Source organism: Chelmon rostratus, chromosome 2 (assembly GCF_017976325.1).
Source record: "Chelmon rostratus isolate fCheRos1 chromosome 2, fCheRos1.pri, whole genome shotgun sequence".
In the NCBI taxonomy this organism is placed as follows: Eukaryota; Metazoa; Chordata; class Actinopteri; order Chaetodontiformes; family Chaetodontidae; genus Chelmon; species Chelmon rostratus.
This window is the reverse complement of record NC_055659.1, coordinates 29,093,495-29,113,223: the sequence shown is the minus strand read 5'-3', so window position 1 is coordinate 29,113,223 and position 19,729 is coordinate 29,093,495. Positions and strand designations below refer to the sequence as shown.

Here is a 19,729-nt window from a genome sequence, read left to right as displayed (position 1 = left end):
AGCTGTAATGATTCGCTGTAAGGCAGCTCATAGGGAGCTAAGATGGTGCTATAAATAAACTATATAATGTTCAGAAATGATGACAAGCTATTTAATTGAGTGTGTCACAGTCATATCTCATGACCTCTGCTAACATAATGTAATATAGCCAAACCTCTCTTTCTGATTTCTTATGTGTAGCACATTATAATATAATTAATGATGGTAATTATATGATTTTTAACAAAGTTAAACAGCTTTCAGGGCCCCGCAAAGTTCCTCCTTCCCACCATAGTCTGGTGGTAAAGCAGATAAACAGCTATTTGAAGTGATCCAGCTCAGATTCTGTTGCTATGTTTTGTTGAAACCATGTATAGGAGCACTGTTAGAATGAGATCCAGTGTGGCTCCATACTGGGTGAGCAGCGGGAAACCCTGCTCTGTATCTCCCTCTGTCACACTTTCCATCACCCCCCCCCCCACCCCCCCCCCCCCCCCCCCCCCCATACTTCACAGGAGCAGCAAAAGGAGGTCAGTGTGTCTCCAGAGATTTATTTCTGTTTCCTCACATCCAGCCAACAGCTCCAGGCCAGCACCTCTCATAACCACTCGGTTAGCTACACTATACAGTCCATCGATTATTTATTAATCAGTGCAAATAACAAGGAGAACAGCTGTGATGTTATATTACAATCACAAAGCCATGTTCTTGCCTCTCTAAATTGACTCTATCCCTAAAATAGCCTGTAGGTCCAGAGAATATGCAATACAGTGAGCCTGAGCAAGCCTTCACATTCTCTCAAATAACGCCAGCCTCCCACATCAGGACATAAATTACACCTCCTTGCTCCTTTTTTCTCACCTGCCATTAGCTTTTTCGGTGAATGTAATGAGGGTAACGGCAGGGATCGCACCACTCGCTGATGAAAACGTTCACTGGTATTTCACAGCCCCTCCTCGACGCTCAACCTCAGTCCTACTGGCCATTTATTATTAAAGCCAACTTAATAGCTGCTTGCTGGTTTTTGGGTCTAGCCTAGATAGGATGCTGTCTCAACCAGTGCTCTGTCCAGATTGCTCACTTTGAAATCTGAAATGAGACCATGCATTTTGCATAAGACAATGTGGATGCTGCACTGCCACAAACTGTATTATGTGCCACTGTCTGATAAAATCCACACTCTAAATTTTATCTCGAAGTGTATCACACGGTTCAAAATTCTTATTATTTTCTTTTAAGTAGAAATTAAGAAGCAAAGTAGATCATTGTTCCATTAAGTCGGAGGGAAAGCCAGCAGTTGAGTAGGGCTGTGGAAGTATCTGCTTTTACTATCAACTGTAGTGGAAAATACTGACATTAATAACATGAGCAACAATATCTCATTCATTTCATCACTCATTTCATTTAGCCTGGCTAGCTTCTGTCCTGAATCTCCTACAGCTAATCTTCGTATTTTTAGGAGAAGTGGAACGAAAGTTGCGTAAAGTTGTGTAAGAATCTCATAGCCGGAACAACAGATGAATATTGTGACAATGCTGGTTACCATGATGTTTTTGGCCACAATACTACAGTACAGACGGTTGGTTCAGTGAAGGAGTTTACACATGCTCATCCTACATGCATGTTTATGGAATTGTCAAGTGCCTGGCTCTGACCTGGTTTCATTTTAAACATTATTTGTCAGGGTTTGTATGTAGGCCAAACCAGCACGAAACTGGAAAGCTTCCAGAAAGACAACAGCTAAATATTTTCTGTCTCCACTCATTCAGTTGCTGTTGCTTTCTGCTCTAACTCCTGAATAATCCACTTAAGTACCAGTGTAAAGAGAATTACCCACAATGCCCCCACACTGCCAATTAAAAAGCTCTCCTCTCATCCTGCGTGAAATTCCTTGTCACATTTCACAAGAGGGTAAGCGTGAAGCAAGAAACACAAACATGCATAATGAATCGCCCTCCTTTTTTATGAAAAAGGCCAATGGACATGTTTTATCTTTCATTATCGGCTCGAGGGGGATGCTGGAGAGGAGCGCACATCTTCCTGCTATTCTCAGCTGCTCTTCTGTCTCTCTCTCACTTACATTTTCATAGATGAAAAGATTTTTCAAGAGTCTTCTTCAGCGTTCCCTCTCTCGATTTACACTTTCTGCCTGACTTTGTCATGAATAATGTAGTAAAAAAACCCACTCACCTTTCTCTCCAATCTGTCCCTACATGCAGTGTCCTTTTTCTGATGCATTTGTACATTTGCAAATTAGGAGCGCCCCCTTCTGATGTCTGACAGGGTGAGTTCATGTTGTTTGCTTTCCTCCAAACAGCACAAACAACCCAAAGGTGATTGGATAGCAGCATTCAATGCAATCCTAAGACCCCTGCAGCAGACTGTCCTTCCTGGCTGGACCTTGAGGTTCTATCCATGACAGTCACAAACAGAACTGGTGACAAGGCACAACCCACTGAACACGAGCATGACCCGCTGCTGAGACACAGCTCTCTCTCTGGTTCTACCAGGACAAATGACTCATAGCAACAGCCCTGGATACCTGGAGGAAGGTGAAGCTCAATGCTATTGTTATTTTTTTATAAATAAACTGACCTACCTTCCTTAGCCCACTGCCTCTGCAACCTGGATCCAGACAAGCACCAGAAAATGGACGGATAATAATACACGGATTAATAATTATTAGTTAGTTAAGAAAAAGCCAGAAGATGAAAAGGTGAGGGCTCTGGACAACGAAGACCCCGTCGCCTTCAGTGACAAGTCGAGATTTTGGAACCATCATGATCTGAAGCAGCCATCAGACTTAGAGGGAATCAATAGATCACAGATATGACCTGAACCTGACCTTTCAAGGCAAATCTTAAAGTGACTTCTACAACTCACAGGTAACCAGTGATGGGCAGCAAGGACTGGTGCAAAGTGCTTGCTTTTCTTCGTACCAGTTAAAAGCCTGGCAGCAGTGTTTGTATGAGTATTGAGTATGCGCTCAGAAACTTCCAAAAGTTGTTTCTGAGTATGCGCACATGCAGGCATGTGAACTCAGATGATTAAAGAGACTTTTTCCAGTTTGGTAGCGAGTGACTGCTCATTATCTAATTACTATCAGAAAGAGCAATGGAACAAAAGAGACAGGGAGGTAGAGATGTCTGTTTGCTGCCTTTATTTGGAGCGGAAAAAAGAAGAAGAAGGAAGTACTGCTACAACCTACTTTAATCCCTTTTCTCTCCCCTTTCTTCTTAATTCTTTGTTGTTTCCCTTCATTGGCTACTGGCTACATGTGCACCCACACAACAAAGCAGCTATTGCCAGTGCATTCAAAAAAATGATGTGATTAAAGTGGTTATCCACAACGAGCCTCTTTTTTTTAGCTGCAACAACAACCTTTTGTGCTGCGGCTACCCAAGATCACTTTCTAGGAATTTCTGTTGATGACTTTTTAGTTGCTGTTGGCGCTCTTGCTTTCTTTGTCTGTTAGGGCATGTCCCCCCAACCCCAGCTTGAATGGGCATGACATGTATGACTTAAGGATAACTCAAGGATTGACACGTGCCTCTGAACCATTAGTGGCGTACCATAAGTCATTGTTCAATCTCGGTGCTGCTTTAAAGTGGGATCCTGAGTCCAAGAGGAACCAAAAGAGACCAAAGTCAGCAATGAGATGATGCCAAACAAGTACTATCTGCGTATCCACAGCTGGATGTATTTTAAGCCTTTGTGCCATTGACCTCCACTGTCATCCAACTACTAAAAACAGATAAAAGAGCCCTGCTGTTGCATTGACTGACATATTCCTTCATAATCATTAACACAGCAGTGCAGAGCAACTGCACAAATACAATGTCAGTCTTTCAGAAAAGCTGAGAGGAATATGATTTGGTGTCAGCCAAGTTCTAATGCTATTGCTCTGACCTTGCAGAGCAAAGCAAACTACAGAAGTGATGTTCAAATAAATGTTACTTTGGGCGAACATGCCCTTATCATTTCCCAGTCGCAATTTTTATCTACATGTTTGCCTCACACACTAACCAACTCTTTCCTACTTCAATTCCTTTCTGTGCTTCCCACTTATCATCACCGCGACTCACATCCCCTCTGCCTATTCCCAAATGCAGAACCCTTCCCTTCTCTCCTCCCTCCACCCCCTGCGCTCTCTACAGAACATGAAAGTCTTTCATCAGAGAGCTGTGTAATTGAATGAGCTGCTCGTGCTGTCAGTCCCCCTGTCATCCCCATCAGTGGGTGACAGGAGAGAAGGGGATGGAGGGAGTGTTTGGCAGAGGCCAACATTACCGGTTACCCTCTCTCCTCCTCCCCCATCCTCCTTCTCCTCTCCTATTACCTGCCTTATAATGAAAATGAACATCACCCTCCCCATGCAGAAAGCCCTACGGGGTGGGCCATTTGGCAGAGGAACAGCCTCACCCGTTGTCAAGAATGGACACACACATGTGATTGCTGTACTCATATTTGCTGCATACATATTTATATGTACACACATACACTCACACACAAATGTAGTCTTGCCTCGCCTCTTCCATGTCCATGTCTCCATCACTGAGAGCTGAGGAGCAGAGAGTTGGTGTTACTGGGCAGAATAGGTAGCGTCTTTAACACAAAGGTGATGTAATTTAATGTATGGATTGTTTGACAGTGAAAAACTATGAGGAAATCCTGAAGCTCAAGGAAAAAAGAGAAACTTCCCCCTTTGTAGCTCCAACACCTTTCAGCTGGAGCCTGAGGCTGCTGCAGCTGAGTATACACTGAGGTTCAAGTACACTCAAGTTTCAGAGAGCTTCAGATGACCTGCATCTGAAAAGAAGACATTTTAGTCATCTTTAACAGCGATGCCCCACCCTTGACAATCCAATTCAGGGTCTCTGAACTCTCTCTGAATGAGTGCCTCAATAGTGAAAACTTGTAGCTACTGTACAAATAAAGTGGAGGAAAATAAACAGTCAGGACTCACTTTCCTAATCCTCCTCGTCTCCTGTAAGGCCACGGTGAGCTCCTGTCATGGTCCTTATTCTTGGCAACATGTTGAGTCTCCTCCAACCTTAAGTGTATCTCATGCTCAGTGCTAGATGCTCAGAACCGGCCCACCACATGGACTCATTCATCTCACTGTGAACTAGTGTGGTGTTGGAGGTCTCATACGTTGTTTGGACCTTCCATGTTACTTTGCAGACATTGGTATTTGGCCTCAGTAGATTATCTTTTGAATCTTTTGACTTCCTTCAGGCTTAGGGATGGTCAGAATCTAATGTTTATCTTTTGGAGATGGGAAGTGGGAGGGAGATGGGAGGTTATGCCTCACGGATGTAAATTCAGATTTGATTTCAGACTGTCAAATAGAAACAGAGGTATAATGTACAATTATATATTTTTCAAAATCTTTATAATGTAAAATTATGTAGAGTTACTAATGTTAGTTAATGTAACGCTAGTTATTTTAATGTGATATAAACTAAATAACCAGCTGAAAACAGCTATGTTGTGTATAAGTAACTCCTTCCTGCTGGTTAGTCTGTATTTATACTGCTAAATTTTACTTCCATACACCAGCAAACAAGTATTTTTATATGGAATTGTGCTTCTAACCTGCAGTTTTTTAAACTTATATCTAAGTTGTAAATGTGTTCCTTTAAGTTTATGTGCACAGTGACAACATGTTTTCGTTCGTGAAAATAGATATTGAGTTAATAAATAATCCAGTTTGTCTTATTCACTCTCGTGGTCTACACAGACAGAGAAGATGTGGTTCTAACATTCAGCTACATTTTATCCAAACCAGTCAAAGCGTAGCTTGTAGAATGAGCGTTCCTTTGAAGAATGGTCACACAAACATACTTGTCTAGCTCCTAACGACAGAGGCATGAATGATAATGTGAAATGAGAGGTCGGAGTGCTTTCTCCCTTGGGGATGAGGTTTTTCCTTGACCGCAGGCTGGTATCTCAACATGTCCTCTTGTGAAGTGTGAAAGCTGCTGCTGTTGTTTTTCCAGCGCAGCGCTCTGCACGGTTCCCTCGAGGCTTCAGTAAAGCACACCACTCCACACAGTGCAAGTTGAATAGCATAACTAGTTGAACATTAACGTCATTAAACATGTACTTTACACATTACAAGTATACGCCTAGCATTATAAGAACGCACCTCAACAGGAACCGACTGAGTGAAAATGCATGTTCTGAGAGTGCAGCACATGTCTGGTGAAGCCTGCATTGTCATTAAACTTCTTAAATATGTAATGTTCTTTGTTTCACATGGCAGTGACACTTACATGAAGAAAATACTGAGAGAAGATTTCACAATGTTATGAAGAGGCTGCACACTGTTGCCACGACAATTTGTGTTTCACAAACAATGAATAGTTTGGAAGGATGGCCAAACTCTGCACTAATGACTTTTACTGAAAAGAAACTAAGAAACGAAAGAAACTAAACTGGGTCCGGAATAAAGTCTGCTGTCCAAATCCTATTTGCAGTATTGCAAGTATTGCTTGGAATTAGAGTATATTTGAAGAATCCAAATCCTGAAGATTTTGGATTTAAAGCCAACGTCCAGTGTCACTGCAGAAAGAATAGTTGCCACAATTTATTTTCCTTGCCTTTACCATACTGTAGTTGACATGCACAAATATTGTAGAAAGCTAAATGGACTGGAATCAAGCTATTATTATTATTATTATTATTATTATTGTTGTTGTTGTTGTTGTTTGAACAGTTTGGAGGTTGCACAGAAACAGCTGTAAAACAAATATTCACTTATATGCTGATGATACCATTAATTGTCTGCCAACATCATTTAAATCTCAAGTACATCCAACAATGCTATTTCACATCAAATGAAGTTCTTAAGCCAAAATAAAACTTACACAAACATACACATAATAAATCAATAAAAACAAATCATTCACCTTACCTTTACAAGCAAAGCAGAGCAAAATCAATTAAGTCATCAGAATTATAATCAATGTCTGTGTTTTCTTTAGGATAGACCCTGTTGAACTTCAGGATTTTTTTTGGGACTGAGAAACTTTATCTGCACTTGCAACAAAGGAGCAAAGTTCTGATCTTGGTTTTTGGGCTATAATTCTTGCGCCTTAGTACTCACTAATCCTTGTCTCCTAATATTTAGGGATAGCCTACCTCCTCAGTATAATATTCAGAATTACATCGAGTATGTCACACATATGTGCTCAGAATTACATTTTTATTGGACATTTCCCCAGTGCACAATTTATATCTGGTGCTAAAGTTGATATAGGAAGGAGTGTGTTGAGCGTAAAGGCGTAAAATGTCAGGTGTAAAGGTTGGGGTGGTGGATAGTTGTGTCTATGTTGGCTTTTTGAACCATAAATTCTCTAACTATAACCACAAATTTTTGTTGTCTAAACCTAACCATGTCATAGTTGACATGCACAGAGAAAGAGAAACAGAATATTGAAAATTGCAATAAAAGTTAAAGAACATGATATCACCAAATGTAATTCAGTTCCAATATCTGAATCAATGAAATCTCTTTTATTACTTTTTATACATTTATTCAGCTGTCATTTAGCTGACTTTCCAACATTCCAGATAGACTTTGCCATCAATATATATTATAGTTTATAATATAGTTGTCAGGATGGCCGAGCGGTCTAAGGCGCCAGACTCAAGGGTTTACTCCTTCCTGAGCAAAGGGACTTCTGGTCTCCAGATGGAGGCGTGGGTTCAAATCCCACTCCTGACATGACTTTGGTAAAAGTTGGCACCGTCCCAGGTGGCAGCCTTTAGCAGCAGCTCCCGTCATGTTTTTTAAGGTTCGTCTATTTGTCTGTTTGTTCTTTTTTTCTGTTTTTCTGATCAATCACAACCTGCTTGTTAGAGTTGTGACAATGGCTGGACTTAAGTTTGCTACCCTTCACCGTGTTTTTCTTCTGCTTTCCCTACTTTTTGTAACTGGGAACTATGCCGACGGCAGCGGTGGCAGCATTGTTTACATGCGCGAACAGCTGATTGCGCTGTGTAGACCCGTGCTGCTGCCCGGAGACAGACCTGTGGTCCGCCGGGGAGAAGCCGGGGCTTCAGGTCTGGAGTGAAAAGGAGGGAAAAAAGGAGAAGACGCAAACCAGCCGTCCCGGCGATTATAACGGGAAACGTGAGGTAGCTTATTTTGCTTCAGTGAAACATGGCTGCACTCGCACATCCCGGACAGCAGCGTTGAGGTCCCAGGATACAGTTTGGTACGGGGAGACAGAGACTTTTCCAAAGTTCTGAAGAAAATTACTGCAATTTCCCAGCTTGGGATAAATAAATAAAGTATATCTATCTATCTATCTATAGCCCTGTTGCTAGCATGGCTACGAAAAATCATTGGACTTCGCGAGCAGGCAGGTTTCTTGTGCGTGTTTTCAGGCAGCAAATGTATCCTGTCAAACATCCAAACATCACACGAGAGTTTGTTATTCCTCTGTTGACTTTAAAACATGCACACCCTGCCTTTATTTTGAGAGGCCTGCAGTGGATGCAGGCAGCACTGTCAATCACAAAGTTAATGTACATTAGCTAATGGCACTAGCTAATGCCTTCAGCTAACCGAAGATGAAATCAAACTCACTATCCATCCAAGTCTGATGCAGTTCATTAGTAATCTCTGATGTGAAACAGGCTCTGCAGCAAGAACTTTTTCCTCTCTTTTCCCTGTTTCTTACTTATTTTATCAAAGTAAGAAACATCTGGTTTTCAGTGGAAATGGAAAATGGTTCCCAAACGTCTTCTGAAACCTTCTTGTCCGGATGTTGTGACCCCTCAGTGTAGCAGATAAAGATATTTTTAAGATTAAGATATACCCTTGTTGTTTGTCCAATTGTCACAATCAAGACTGAGATGAGAGCAGTTGACAAAAATGTGACATTGCCTTGGTTCTTGGGTTTTTGACACTGCGTTAAGATTCCTTTGGCTGAAGTGTGGAACCTGAGGACATCGCAAATGCTGTGTTTCCTCCTCAGCTGTCTTCAGTTGTTTGATACACTTGATAGGAGTTGAGATCAGGTGATTGACTCTGCCATTGCAGACTATGCCGTTGCTTACTCCTGGATTACTTTCGCACCATGTTTTGGGTCATTGTCTGTCTATACTGTGAAGCGCCATCCAGTCAACTCTGCTGAATTTTGGCTGAATCTGAGCAGACAGTAGATCCCAATGCACTTCAGAATTCATCCCTGCTTCTGTCTTCTGTAAACAGTGGTATCCTTGTGCCAATGGAAACCATGCATGTCCATGCCATCAGACTGCCTCCAGTGTGTTTTACAGATGATGCAGTATGCTTCAGATAAAGAGCCTTTCCAAGTCTTCTCCATACTACCATTGGTCTTAGTTTCATTTGTCCAAAGAGCAGTTTTCTGGTTTTGTGGTCTGCTGCTTGGTATTTTTAAAATACCTGGTTTAGTCACCACAAACATGGCTGGAATACATTAATTCATCATTTAAATGATCACTGATAATACTGGTCTGTCTCAATGGTGATGATGATGATGATGATGATGATGATGAACATTGTGGGCAGCCTGCAAGGTATGGATACAGTTTTACTCTGCCTTTCATGTCAATTTGACCTTATTCTGCTTGGTACAGTATATAATTGGATGGTGCACTTCAACATTAATATTTATTGAGAGGCTGCTCTCTTGGCCTGGTTTGCCTTGAAAAAATAATAACGTAAAAAAAAAAAAGATTAATCTCTCTTGATGTATTTGATTAGCATATAATTAAGAATAATCAAGTGCTAGCTCGTAGAGAGCAAAGTTCAACTCAAGTGTGAACATCTGTCATGATTATTTCAGTGTAGAAAAAAATTTTAGATAAAGAAATTGTCTAAAAAGAAGAGAATGAAGAGCTGGACTGTGCTAATGATGTCAAACCCAAAGTCTATCATCATTTTGACACTAGAACCGTTTCTCTTTCAGAGAAGAAGTAAGCCTTCCAGCTGTACTTCATTCAATTAGGTGAAACTCTCAAGTTACTCAGCAATTGGTTCAGATATTTTATTGATAGCACTGAAGTCCTGTTTAATCTTTGCTCATGAATAGTAGATGACTATTGTTAATGATCTGCTGTCTCATGTGCATAAAGCAGATCTGAGCGAGCTGTCCCCATTCCTCAGATTTATACATCTGTTGCTGAAAGTTAAAAGCTCCACCTTTTCAAAAAACCTTCACTCAGTGATTTTAGATTTGAAGATTCGTGTGGTGAAGGTTTGTGTGGATCGGTGAGATGATTTGCCGATAGATTAAGGATATGGTAGGGTACAAACCAAAGGCCTTTCAGAATGTACAATAATTGGCATTCTTTGTGCAGCTAATAATAAATCTTTAACCAAGGTTTTTTGTTTTGTTTTTTTAACCTGACCTGATGAATAAAGAGGCTCAAGATTTGTTAGAACTTGTTTTTGTTGCTCTCACCATCAGCTATGAGAGCAGCAGAATATTCTCCAAGTGAGGAAATAGAATATTTGCAGGTTGCATAAACCTGTTGAAATTCATGCATATTTTTAAGCGCTTGAAGATCCAATTAGTGACTAAAATGAAAGAAAAGAGCCAACAAAAAAATGGAATAGTCAAAATTGTCATACTGACATTTAAGGTGTGTTGATTGATTCACAACATCAAATCATAACTGCACTGAGTAACATGCAAGGAGACATTCTGCCAGAAGAAGTGTTGGCATTGTACATTCCTGCAAACCACAGACATGTTGAAACCTTGTCTCTTTACATTCTTAATTTCAAACTTTACATTTCTTTAAATTTCAATTTTCTGTTTTATGTTGTTACAAAATGTCCCAACTTCTTGTTAAAAATAACATTTTGTAGTCACAAACAGTTGGAGCAGCAGTCAACAACAGGAGTTCATGCCACCACCATTCCCTCCTCCTCCTGATGAGAAATTCATCTCGTATGTGTGTACTGGTAATACCACATTACTTTGATTGCTGTAGATAGGTTCATATGATACATATGAAACATACAAATTGAACATGTCCGTGCTTTGAGGAAATGTACAAAGCCAACATTTTATTCTGATGACTGGGCTGGCATCCAATGCCTGCAGGAAAGGAAAGCTTGTTCAGCTATGTTTTCATAGTCTAGCCTATTAGATGACAACTGCCTGCGCTGCAACTCTACTTCAGATGTGAATGAATGAATGTTTGGAGTGCAGCTTCATTTGCTCTACACAAGCAAAGAAGACACAAACTACTTCTGGTTATTAATTATACTGCTTAATGCCATTTTAATTACAACCTACTTCATCCATAGTATTGCCTAATACAACTTAGCTAGATGTTTGACTGCTGTGTAATATTCTCAACATGAAACTATTTATAAAGTCAGTCAGTCATATAACTGACTAATGCATGTAAACTTGCCACTGTAGGAACAGTGGTTATCTAAAATTAGAACCGTGCCTCAGTTTAACTGTGTGCATGTATGCATGTGTACTCTTGTAACAAATAGCACTACACCTCTAATCATACAGGTTGTAAACGAACCAAAAGTTTAGCCAGATTAGCTACCATGCATGCATCGTTTAGGCGGGGCAGAGTGGGGTTTTTTTAGCTGCTACACAATAGATCGATAGATCTTTGTCCCGTGTGGTTGCATGCCAGCTTAACTGTGAACATACTGAGTTTTACCAAGTGATAATGCAGTTGGTTATGCAGGGTTTGGAAGCGTAGTTTAACTGGTACTGAATAAGTGACTAACAGGATGAGGGATACACATTGATTTGATTTATTTTAATGTGAAATGCAACAGCACTCACAAGGTTACTCTGCTCCATCACTTTGCTTCTTGTACAATGAGGTATTTATTTTAATCATTTTTAAACAGATTATACTATTTTTTTTCTTTTGCACAGTTACATGTAGTTTTACCTGTTGGAAGGTACAGTAGGTAGCCACCTTACAGAAAAATGATGATGAGGCTTCAGTACAGTGCAATACCTGATATGGAATGAAACTGAAAAAAACATCCAATCTAATGCTGCGAGAAGTGGTGATGATGGTTATGAACTGTAACTGTCCAGCACAGAGCAGAGTAGGAGAGAAAACAGCTCTCCATGCGCCCAGAGGCATGAGGGAGAGCACACACTTAAAGCACCAGAAAATAACAATCACTCAAAACACTCAATACAGAGTGAGTCATAGAAAACTGAGAGACATCAGATAGAGACAAATGAAAGAGTGGGGGGAGTTGATAGATCACTAAAATAGTAAGAATCATTATAATAAATTCTCTTCTCAAAATTGGGTATCTTTCTATCTATCAGTGGAAAGCATTGTTCTTACAACTACATTTATATAAAATAAAACTCTCTATGCAGCCTAAATGTCAGCGACAGTCCTTCTTTGCATACACAGAAGGTGAATATGCACAATTACAGCCAAAGGTGAACCAGGAAATTAGTAACTAACAGGTGATGGACGTTTACGATAAACAGCTCAGCTAATAATTTTACCTTTCGCTTTTGTTTTCTCTTCCAAATAAGTTTGACTTACTTGGAGAATTGTTTACTACCTTCCTCATCTCTAGTGTTTCAGGCCAATATCCAGAGAAATTACATCCATACTGGACAATTCTGTACCTCACAATTTGTGTCCAGTGCCACTGCAGTAAATTTTAAAAACATTGGCAGGAAGCATAATCCAGTTTTGCAGAATCATCAAATGTTGATGTTCTCGTCCGACAAAAGCAGGACATTGGTGGGTCTTGAAATGCCTTAAAAAGCATGGAATTTTGTTTCTTTAAAGAAGCCGAATCATGTTTTTAAAAGTCTTTCATTTACAAGAGCAACATTGTTACTTTACTTTCCACTTCTTACACATGCATGAATATCCCCTTCCACAATTACCTCAGTCACGTATCACCACATCAAAGACACAGCGCACCATCACCTATTACAGGCAGCAGTGGAAGCCATCTCGGAGCTACACTGATTTACAGTGCTTTGAAAGCATTACCCTTGCATTCATTTATTTATAGTTGTGAAAGGGATCCCCCCACTGTTGATATAGGGGGGTGAAAGCCCTGGTTAATCATGTTGTATACCCTCCACGAGCATGTGAAGAACCATTATATAACATGCATATAATCTTGAGAAACCCAGCTGTACATAACTCAATCTAATTTTCCACTCCTGTGTTTCTTTTTTTTTCTCAGTTGATTGAGTTACTATAGTAGCACAGTGAGATGAATAAAGAAAAGACATGCAGCATTTTTACCTGACAGCAGTAGTATAATTAGGGCATTTCTTTGATCTAAAATCTGAGTCTGCGTATTAATTTGACATTTGATTCATAGAATTTGATTTATATAAATGCAGCGGAGTAACAACAACAACAAAAAACAATAATTAATTCTGGAAAGTAGTGTAGGACAGTCTCCCTATATACTGAAGTAAATACCATTACCTGAGCATGTCTTAATTACCTGCATGTTTCCACTAAGACTAGTTTCCCTGGTAATTCAAATTCTTTGTGAAGGAAACATTCAAATGAAAATGTATATTTATCATAAGATCATGTTGCACGTTGTTCTTTTATCTTCCTGTCTTGAAAAATAGAGGAATCAAAGGATTACAGCTGCATCAATGACAGTCGGTGTTTGGAAGGTTACTTTTAATTCAGTTCAGTTTTATTTATACAGCGCCAAATTAAAACAGTAGTAGTTTCAGGATACATTACATTTAGAGCAGGTACAGACCAAACTCTTTATCTACAGAGCCCCAACAATCCCCTCATGAGCAAGCACTTGGCAGCAGTGACGAGGAAAAACTCCCTTTTAGCGGGGAGAAACCTAGAGCAGAACCAGGCTCTGGGTGGGCGGCCATCTGCTTCGATCGGTTGGTTTAGAGAGAGAGAGAGAGAGAGGGAGGGCGGGGGGTCTGAAATGCATTGTCAGGCAGGGCCACAGAGACGTAGTTATAATCCACAATCAAGGTTCAACCACTGTCTATGTGAACTTACGAGAAGAGAAAGCACAAAGACTCTGGGGAAGAAGCCAAGTCAGTAACATGCCTTGACAGGACAGGAACGCATACAGATGTAGAGGGAGAGAAGAACAGAGGAGCTCTGTGTGTCATTGGAAGTCCCTCGGCAGCCTAATCCTATGGCAGCATAACTAGGGGCTGGTCCAAGGCAAGCCTGAGCCAGCCCTAAATGTAGGCTTTATCAAAAAGGAAAGTTTTAAGCCTGCTCTTAAATGTAGAGTGGAGTAGATAGAGTAGATGTAGGGTGTCTGCCTCCCGGACAATAGCTGGAAGATGGTCCACAGGAGAGGAGCTTGATAGCTAAAGGCTCTGGCTCCCATTCTGGTTTTAGAGACTTTAGGAACCACCAGTAAGCCTGCATTCTGGGATCACAGTGTTCTACTGGGGTAATAGGGTACTATGAGCTCTTTAATTAAGATGGCGCCATTTAAGGCTTTGTAAGTAAGTAAGGAGAAGGATTTTAAATTGAACCAGTGCAGAGCGGCTAATTTCGGAGACATATGATCTTTTTTTCTCTTTTTTGTCAAAACACGGGACGCAGCATTCTGGATCAATTGGGGCAGCCTGAAAGTAATTGCAATAATCCTAAACTTTGGTGGAAAGCTGTCTAAATATATTACCGGCTTAACAGCTACTGCTATAGTTTCGATGTTTGAACATAAATCAGTTCCAGTTGAGGGCAGGAGGTGATGAATTCTGTCTCTAATAGTAAAAATTGTATCATTAAAAAAGCTCATGAAGCTGTTAGCACTGAGGGCTATATGAAAACATGGTTCAATGCAGTTATGACTGTCTGTCAGCCTGACTACAGTGCTGAAGAGAAACCTGGGACTGTCCTTATTTTGCTCTTTTACTGAAGGGTAATAGGCTGCTCTGGCAGCACGGAGGGCTTTCCTGTATGTTTGAAGACTCTTGCCGGGCAAATGAATTTCTTCCAAATGGGTATAACGGTATTTCCTTTAAACTTTTCATGGAGTTTGGCTTAATTAGCGGTTTTGGGGGGTATACCAAGGAGCAAACCTCTTCTGTTTGGTTATCTTCTTTTTTAGAGGAGCAATAGAGTCAAGTGTCATACACAATGAACCTGTGGCATTATCAACCAGATGATCAATTTGGGAGGGACTAAAATTAGCATAGGAGTTCTCTGTTGTATTGAGACATGGCATTGAATTAATGCTGATGATCACATCTCTAAATTTAGCTGCAGCACTATCAGATAGCCATCTGGTGAGGAAGTTTTTGCCTAATGACAGGTACTTTGGTAATAGGAATTCAAAAGTTATTAAACAATGGTCTGATTAAAGAGGATTCTGTGAAAAGACTATTAAGTATTCAGTTTCAATGCCATATGTCCAAACAAGGTCAAGAGTGTGGTTAAAACAGTGAGTAGTTGCATGTACAGTCTGATGGAAGCCAACTTAGTGTAATAATGAGATAAACACAGTACTAAGGCATCATTATCAGCATCCACATGGACATTAACATTACCTGCAATCATTATTTTAGCTGTTTAAGGCACTGAATTGGATAAAAACTCAGAGAATTCAAGAATTCAGATAGAAATTTAGGATAAGGACCAGGAGCACACTACACTATAACAAATAAAACTGGCTGCTGACTATAATACACAAGTGTGTTTAAACTTGTATAACATGTGTGGGAGTGGGGACCCACATCAGGCAGTGGAAGATGTGGGAGGACGACAAGAAATGTGTGGGAAAACTCCTGCTGAAGGACTTGACACACACACACACGCACACACACACACACACACGCACACACACACACTCGTTCTCTCTCTCACACACACACACTCAAAAGCACACACATCCACAATCACTTTCTTTGATGACTTCCTTCTTTATTGTCTTCATCTGTGCTGTATCAGTTTCTTCCATCCTGTTGTGCTCCTGCTCCAGTCAAGGAACTGCAGCTCTACTTTAGGAAATAAGTGGCAGTGAGTGTGTGTGTGTGTGTGTGTGTGTGTGTGTGTGTGTGCGTGTGTGTGCGTGTGCGTGTGTGTGCCATACTGCAGGTATCCCCACTGCCCCACCCGACCATGCAAAAGTCATTATCAGAGCGATTGCAGCCTGCAGAAGCTCATACATCAGTGTTAGCGTTCTTTGTTAAAGCAGGGAGGTCAGCAGAGATTGATTACAAAGAAAACCACACTGAGAGGAAAGAAGTGCAGGAATTAATTCTTGTTTCAAGTAACAGTGCTTGAGTTTTACCTGCAGCTGGGGTTACGTGACTGTGTTCACAAAAGTGGCTGAGAAATGGACAATAGACTGACTTTGGCGAAACCATGGTTCAAGGTTACAGGAAACCGCCTCTCAAGGAGAATTTATGTGTGTGTGCAATATTACCATCTGTAGTTCCATCCGGCATAATGGATTCTGTGCCTGTGTATTGGTGTGGTTGTGCCTGCGTATGTGTCACAGATGTTTACAGCAACATCCTTGAATCTCAGCTGGCATTTTAATCAAAGTGCAGCATCAGGCGGCCTGCTCACAGCAGTGCGGCCTCAAGTGGCTGGAGCGAATGGCCCTGTCGTGTTGTGAGGTAGAGTGTGACTTGCAGGCATTGGGAATTTACAAGTGGATGATAATGGTTTTCCAACTTGTTTTTCTGGGTTTGACTTGACTTGAAAACTTTTAATTATGTAGCCTTTTCCTGTCAGCGTGTAATCCCCTCACACACTGTGCTTGAGATATTCTTGACCATGAAGAGGGAAAAAAATTCAACAGGTGTGGTAGATCAAAGACCAGAGCAATGCACAAATAATCCTGATTAGAACAAAAAGTATTTATATGTCTTTTACATAGAAGTGGCAAACATAGAAAAGGTTAGAAAAAATTGAGCTAATAGAGTAAAATGAATACAGGGGACCGAGGGAAAAACACACTGAAGGAAACAGACACATGTAGAGTATTGACTCTGCTAGGAGCTGAGACTCCCACCGGCATAGTGCACAGCGTGTTTCAGGCTGTTTCACGTTTTGACTGAAATTCCTTAAAATTTGGGATATGGGATAGTTGCACCATAGTTTCCTGTGTTCACAAGGAAGTTTCACATGCACACAAAGTATTGCGAGCGCGCTGTATATCTGCCATGCACAGGGGACACCCAGCTCTTTCCAGCCAGCTATTGTGTGGAAATAACAGTACAGGAGTTAGTTGGGCATTATTTAAACTTCATTATAAGGGCACTAGTCTTTTGTTTGGAAGTGATAACTGATAACAACACTCAAAATGAATTGAAGTCTTGTAGTCTGGATACACCAGTTCTGATGAGGTACGTACAGTTACAAACATCTCGCCAAATCCGTGGGTTTAGGTGGAAGTACATAAAATGGAAAGGGAACAGATTACACATCAAGAAAGAAGACATTCATTTAATTGTACAGGAACTAGACCCAAGGGGTGTTGAACTCAGAAGACCCAGACATTTCCATTGCCATGCTAATTTTGCAAAAGTGGCCAATTATATTAGGCACCTGGACTCTATGACAAATTGATGCCATTTGCTATCTGTACCAATGACTGCTTTTAGAGATTTTCATGGAAAATATTCTGAATGAATGCATTTACTACAACCAATTGTAGGAGGCTTCTATTTGGAGGCAGTTGAGAATTTAGGCGGTTGCCCAAGGACTATCAGAGACTTTCAGTGTTTTCTCCATTGCAGTATACATGACAGCTACAATCAAGGGGCAAGCATGGGGCGGGGGCTGCTGCTGGCTCATGTGAAGGACCATCGCTTGTCCGACACGCATATATGGACAAAAGTCTTAATCGGTTCTGCTTCATGGGTATCATCCAAGACTCTGCATAATGACTGTTTTTGTATGGCTAAATGTGCTCACAATAATTACTGGGCCAAGATTAGGCCTTCGACTTGGCTATTTGGCAGAAATTGATGTTAATTATCCATGATTCATCAAGGAACCCAAATTGAATAATTGTCTGGGGTCTATTGGAATAGACCTATTTGTGAAATGACCTCACAGAGTCCTGTACTTAATTTGATTGTGTCCAGCAGAACAAGTTACTGATGACCAGTTTGTGTGAAGTCAAAAAACAAGGCAGCTTTACAGGCCATCACAACACATCGCAACTTTAGCATATTTTGTACTGAAGTTTTATTTCGAGCCCCCTCATTGCGTATCCAAGGCTCACATGACAACAATACCAAATTGTGCCAATGATTTAAGTTACTTGTTTTTGACCTTTTTCAAAGGTGAGTTAGATGAGACACATATGTGTAGGATTCACATCAGACCATCGAAGCATGTCAGAGTACCCAGCAGTCCACCCAGAGTCATGTTAAAGGTAAATGATAAATGTACTGTATTTATACAGCGTGTATGCATGTACATGTTCCCCACAACTGATGAGTGCCTTTCCCCGGTGGAAAGAGGTCATGTACAGCTGTGTTGGAGTAACAGCACATTTCGATCAAAGGTGCCATGTGCCAGAGACATCTGCAACACCCTGATGGTGGAGTCACAGCTGTATCCTCCATTTGATGTTAACAAGCTTTAGATTTGTACCTGCATTTGAGGAATAAGATCAGGTCTCCTCTCATCTGAAATGGAACTACATGTATGTATAAACTAAACGCATCACACAGTGACAGTTTCTTCAGTTGACTGTGGACTATTCCCAAACATTTTCAGCTATCTTGCCTTAAACAGTGTAGTGTCTGAGTTTGTTTCAGGTTTCCTTATATACAGTTAATCAGTCAGTCAGTCTTCTCTGTACTGGAAGTAGACACTTAAATTTGTTGTATGTGCAACAGGAGTGTTGCCATAGATGTTTCACTTTGCCTTTACATCAGTCATGAGCTGGTGAAAAATGAACACAACCACAACAAAGATGACCGAATGCAGGATATGGATGAGAAATTCAACGTTTTTATTGAACAATATAGCTCAGAGACAGATATTGTAAAGTCTGGGAAAAGGAAGCCAAACTTGCAAGGCCAAATACTTGTGTTTTTCTGTAGTATGAGTGAGCTGACACCTTTTTGACAAAGCAGTTGACAAAGTACCACTTCATTCATTAATGTATTTAGCTGCTAAATGCAAATTAGTTGAAATGAGTTTAAGTCAGACAAATGGCCTAAGACCGAATGTCAACATGAGAGGGAAGTGTTTAAGATCTCATACATCGACTACACAATATGTTAAGTAAAAAATATTGGAAAGCAATTGCAATTGCTCGTCACATACCATCGAAGGTGGTTAAGGGCTGACTGCTCTTTAGGATGTAGGCTTTCACTTGATGACTTGATCATCTGGACCACTTTCTTGTTAGAGCCTTCATTCATAAAGTTCCAGGACGATTTGTTAGAACTGCGGTGATCCTCTGACTTTTCATTTAGTGCCACCCTCAGGTCAAACTTTCAACTTCTCAGGTACTTTGGTTTATGACAAAACTAATAATATTCCCATCAGCCACAGCTGAGCTCTGTGGTAGATGCTAATGTTGATGCTAATTAGCAAATGTTTGCATGCTAAAATGCTGAGCGAAAATAGCGAATATGGTAATCATTATGCTTGATTAACATCAGCATGTTAACATTGTTATTGCGAGTATGTTTGCATGTCAACATTTGCATTTAACTCAAAACTAGCATGGCTGTAGAGTCTTGTTTCACTGAGAGGTGCCTTCACTTTAAGCAAACACAAGACATTTTTTACCAAAATTTTAATTCAGCCT

At 40.5% G+C, this 19,729-nt stretch overlaps 1 protein-coding gene and 1 non-coding gene across 2 annotated transcripts in view; both read left to right on the top strand.

Moving 5' to 3' along the window:
* LOC121613881 (copine-9-like) overlaps nt 1-19,729 on the top strand; it is a 154,795-nt gene that overhangs the window by 86,388 nt on the left and 48,678 nt on the right. The gene's annotated exons all lie outside the window — the stretch shown is intronic.
* trnal-caa lies at nt 7,601-7,711 on the top strand. Its single transcript has 2 exons — nt 7,601-7,638; nt 7,666-7,711. It is a non-coding gene; the product is annotated as a tRNA-Leu (tRNA).